Below are 6,000 nucleotides of genomic sequence, written 5' to 3' on the forward strand. Positions count from 1 at the left end.
AGAGATTAATATTATCTATCACCAAAAGTCATTGTAAGTATTATATTATATAATTAATGTGCATATAAACACAATAGCTAACAAACTCCTCGTTGATATTTATTTTTTTCTCAGTACTTTGACAGTATCATCCCACTGTATCCTGGCTTCTATTGTTGCTATTAAAAGCTCTGCTGTCAGTTAGTTTTGGTTCCTTGCTAGGTCATTTGCCTTTTTATTTCCCTCTAGGTACTTTTCACTTCCTTCCTTTGACTTTTATGTTTTCTCATTTCACTGATACATGTCTAGGTGTATATTGTTTTAAATTAATTCTGTTGGGGTTATTCTGTGCTAATTGATTCTTTGGATTTATGTCTTTCATCATTTCAGGAAAACTATACCATTACTTATAATATTCATCCCTCAGTCTCTGTTTTTCTACTATTATTCTAATTAGATATTTATTACACAGCTTATCCCCCATATTGCTCAATCCAACTTAATTTCTTTATCTCTCTGGGCTGCATTCTATGAAATTTCTTCAGAACTATCTTTTATAAAAACAAATTCTTTTTTCTACTGTGTCTAGTCTACTATTTAATCTGCTCATATAATCACTATTTTGGAAATTATATATTGGTTTCATGTGTATAATTTTTATTATTTTCCTTTTTATGTCTATAACTTCTATTGGGTTTTAAACTTTCATGGTCATTTTTAATAGTCTCCAATATTTGCCTGGTTTTCTGATCCTTTTATTTCTTTAAATATTTCCAGCAGACTTATTTGATACTCTATATCAGCTAATTTAAATATATAATTCCCTTGGGACTTTAAATCTGGTGTTAATATGCCTATGATCATGCATCATACATTGTTTGCTTATGCATTGAACAATCTTTGGTTATGTGTTTATGTTACATGGATCACAAAATTTAAGAACCCCAGGGAATAAAGTATAAATTATTTTTCCAGATAACATTTTACACTTGTGTCTACTTGGGGACTACAGGTTCTACTGATCTGGAATCACACTAGTCTCTGATGAGTTTCCCCTCTGTGTGACACACTTAGTGTCAATTCTGCCATCTTGACACTGGCCCAAGTCTTAGCTTCTTCCATGCAATGGTGTTGTCAGCATTTCTACACAGCACGACTCTTTTAGTCCATTTTGTTTGCTATAAAGGAATATCTGAGGCTGGATAATTTGTTAAGAAAAAGGATTATTTTGGTTCATGGTTCTATAGGCTGTACAAGAAGTATGACACAAGCATCTGCTTTTGATGAGGCTGCAGGAAATTTTACTCATGGCAGAAGGCTATGGAAGCTGTCATGTCACATGGTGAGACAGGAAGCACGGTGGTGGGGAGGGTGCCATGCTATTTTAAGCAAGCAGATCTCCTGTTAAGTAGTAGAGTGGGAACTCACTCATTACCACGTGGGAAGGGCACCAAGCCATTCATGAAGGATCTGCCCTCATGACCCAAATACCTTCCAGTAGGTCCCCACCTCCAATATTGATCACATTTCAACATAAAATTGAAAGGGGACACATATGCAAATTATATCAATAGCCTACTTACTGCTTAAAGTAGTACTTCCTTGCTGCTAAACCCTCTGCATACTGAGCTCAATTCATATATTTTTGGTGGGAAAGAGACCTAGAAGAATTCTTTCACCTAAGAAATATAATGCATCATGATAACAGTTCCATATAAAATTAGTTATTTTACAGTGACAGAGACCTTCAGTGTCAAATTTCTGCCATACTTGAAGTGAAAGATTTCTGATTATACGCATCGTTCATTGGTGTATATAGTTGTGGAACATGTAATTTTTTTTATATTTTTCTGTTTGTTTTCACACCTTTATTTTCCTCCCTCCAGGATTTTTGAACAAGAAACACACAGCCTACTTCATTTTATTCCCATAGTATCTGTCACATATTAAGTTCTCAGTAATTAACTTCTTAATATATACAGAACAATTCCATGCTCTTTAGTTTATATGAAAAGAATATGTGACAAAATCTAGGAATGAAAATTATCTGGTAAAAGCTGTGAAAGTAAAAGATAAGAATCCTCATATGTGAACTTACATATCTATTTAGAATCAGAGAATATAAATTTTCCCCTTTTAGAAAATTCTGAGACTGTAATATTTATGCCTTTTCCCCCCACACTTTTACTTATTTACCTTCACACCAAATCCCTAGACAGCAAGAAGATCAAAAGCATCAATACTATTTTATGACATACTCTGAAAAATGAAACAGGTAAGAGATACAGATAAAATACTAACTTATTTTAAATGTAGAATTTAAAAGGCTGTGATTACTGAGACAATATCATATATATTAATATGACCTTAATGTGAATGAAAAACAATTCCACCATCTATTTGGTGATACAAAAATTAAAATTTTAGAAAAAGGTTCTGAAGTAAAAGTGATAATTAAAAGATCAAAGAAAAATGCATAGTCAATGCTTAATTATCTAAATACCATTAACTCATCATGTGCTGCTTCATCCTCTGTGGCTGCCTCTTGCTACTTAGAAAACTCATTATGATCTTCATTATAGGATGAAAAGAGAACATTAAAAGAATAAAAAGTCTATCCATTCAGAGAAATTTTAACAGTTCTGATAAATAATAAAGATAAAACTGAAACTTTAGTTTCAAAGGAGGCTAGTAAATCACACATATGTGTTCCTTTGTTCATTGACCCTATCCCCCTTAATAATTCAAAATTAGTAGTACATATAGCACCTACCTATGTTATGTCTGGGAGTCAAAAATGCAGAAAGAAGGATTTCTGGCCAGGTAGTTCTGACATTATTCACTTCTCTTGGTCAAAGCCCTGAAATGAATCTTTATTTTCAATCTGCAAATTTAAATATTTTCTAAATGGTTCTGTCAACAGGCTCTGTCCAAAGGGAAAAAAGAATTGGTAGTAATATAAAGGATATAATTATTGAATTCTGACCCAAATCCTCCTCACATTAGTCTTCCATAGCAACTAAAATTGGTAAAATTGTGCTTAAAAGAGGACAGGCCTTATCTATTGGGATACAAGTAACATTGACCCCATAGAAGCAAATAATCTGTCAGATTACTTAGGTGTTATGATGAAAGATAGAAACCAGGGCTTTTATGAAAGCAGATATAGTGAATATGAAAAAAGTCTCCAGCCTGTGGAAATATAGATGTACTTATTTCAGAAGGGCATGTTTTCAAAGATAACTTACACAATTTTAACTTCTCATAGCCAGCCTGTCAGTGTGCTGTAAAGAATTACTTCCTAATATTGCAATACCAGGCCCTTCTTCAATGAGTACAGCGATTAAAATTCCTAACATCAAAATATTATTTAGAATACATACAGAATTTATAGACTTATTTTTTAAAAATTACAATATACATTTTTGTGTATTGTAACAATTCAAGAAACCTGCTTCAATGCGTTTCCTAACACCGCTCAAATTCTGTAGATGCCTTAATTTCAGCACAATTCTGAGCACATTATAATTAAGACAAGCAAATAGCCATGTACTCAGGATGGTGAAAGGTGTTACAATATATATTTGAATAGCATGCGCTTAGAAGTTAAGTTAGATGGATCTGGATTTGGATACTTGATCTGATACTTACTAGCTTTGTAAATTCTCATAGCATGCATGTTCTATGACCACTCAATTCTTTAAGTTAGAGTCGGGAAGTAATAGTATTTATATCATAGAGTTTTTATTGGGTTTAAATAAAATTATATAAAGCATTTTTACAGTGCCTGAGATATAATAAATGCTCAATAAATGTCATATCAATATTTTAATATTATTATAAAAATTATTTTACGTAATTGATTTTTTAATTGTTTACAAAATATTGAGCCCAAATTACCAGGAACAATATATACCTTATTTTAATCTGTATTTATTATTGCTATTTCACTAAGAAGAAAACACACTGTCAAGTATTTTAGGTAAGTTACCTGAAAACACATAACCATAAATGAGATGACTGAGTGTTGAATACACAATGGTTTCACACCAAAAATTATGTTTTTTCATTACACACACTGATTCTTAAATTAATATTTCTTGTAATTATGGTTAAGATCCAGGAGGAGAAAAATGGATTGCATTTGGAAATTGATTAATTGGTCTTCCAATATAAGATAGCAGCATATTCAGTATGTTGATATTAGACCACCTGCAGGACCACCTGTCATGATAAGTCAAAGCCCCACATTATCCTGCCCCACCATTGTCAACACAGTTGTTCGATTCTATGGAGTTTACTCCTTGTCATGCACAAAAATACTTAACAGACCTATTGTCTATAGTGTAATAAAACAGAGCCCACTTGTTCAACCTGAATTGAGGTGAACTTTTAAGTATACAATCGAAACGTTTTCCAGCTTAAGCCACATTAATGTGTCACACTGATTGATTTCCAATTCTGAAATAAGTTCAACTAAAACAGTAGCAAAACATAATAGAAAAAAAATTAAAGGGATTTGTGCTAGAAATAACGGTGCAGCAGTGAACATATGTAGAAACTGACATGACAATAGTGAAAAAATATATAGCTTCTGAAGCACCATGGCAGTCTGAGCCTGCAAAATCCTTTTATTAGCTGCCATAGCAGTATCCAGAAGAGTAATTAGGGATTTGAGCAGCATAACACAGAGTAATAGAAGGGGCTAGAAATAACTGCAGCATGGCACAATAGCATGTGCCAGTCAGAGGAAGACTGTGCACTCAGTTTGAAAAATCAATGAAAGGAAGAAAATGTTGTTAGTGCCTATGATTGTTGGAGAGCTGATTCAAGGCGGTGGGTAAAGCTGAATTTGGTTTCAGTGAACCAAGCACAGGCTCACAAATTTTTACTTCCCAAAAAACCATTTTGAGTCAGCTCTGATTTGCAGATCGACAAAATTTCAAAAGGACTAGGAACTGCATAGGCAGACAGTTTTTTAATAAGCAGTATTTTCTCTATGGGGCCCCTTGGATGGCATGGTGTAGTATCTTAAACCATGAATTAGTATCAGGCTATGTACAAGCTATTAAACTAAATAAAAGTTTTACCAATAATCCAGATAAAATAATTAATACAATTAACCAGAAATAAAACAGAGGTATAAAAATGTATTCATCTTTGCATTAATTCAGCAAATACTTATTAAATACTTAATACATGGATAGGTCTGCTAAGAAATGTGTAAAGATATCAAGAAATTTGAAACACAATCTTTCTCTAAAGAAGCTGAGGAAAAGTAAACTACATTGTAAAAATTTAAAAAGTAAAACACAAGAATGATAGGTATCTTGACAAAAGTGTGCATGTGAATGTCAGTGGTTCAACTATCGAAATTAACTTACCTAATCACTCTTATTTTCAGTTTGCTCATCCAAATAATTGTCATGTGAATTGTTAACTTGACGTCATTGTCTTCATGAACTTAATTTTTAAAAGTAAGTTAATGTGATTTCTTCTTCTGGAAGATGGAATAGATATAATTTTGCTTATTTTTCCTTCTAAATACTACTAAAACTCCAGAGTATTATATATAACACAAACATGAGAACACCCTGAAAGATGGAAATAAATAGATTGTTTAGAGAGCTCAGGACCCAGGAAATGACATGGTGGTGAGCTTCCTGGGTTTCTGTCTTTCTTTCTCTCCCTCCTCTCTTTCTCTCTCTCCTTCCTCCCTTCTTTTTTCTTTATCTTTCTCTCTCTCTTTTCCTTTCTCCGTCCCACACTCCCTTCCTTCCTCCCTTCCAACCTTCCTTTTTTATGTGTCATATATTTGAGAGTTGCAGCTAAAGAAGCCAACAACTTTGAAATGCCAAAAGACACAGACAAAAAGCCCAAATAAAATTCTGCTTTGTCTAGCCAAAGGACAAGAAAAGAGGTAGCCTGGGCAAGGACAGAAAATTTTGATAAAATAACTCCTCTACTGCAATCAATCCCTACCTTTGAAAAAGCTATTCTCACCCCCAATTTGTATCCAAA

This window comes from Sapajus apella, unplaced genomic scaffold, assembly GCF_009761245.1.
Source record: "Sapajus apella isolate SASKATOON/1434 unplaced genomic scaffold, GSC_monkey_1.0 scaffold93, whole genome shotgun sequence".
NCBI lineage: Eukaryota > Metazoa > Chordata > Mammalia > Primates > Cebidae > Sapajus > Sapajus apella.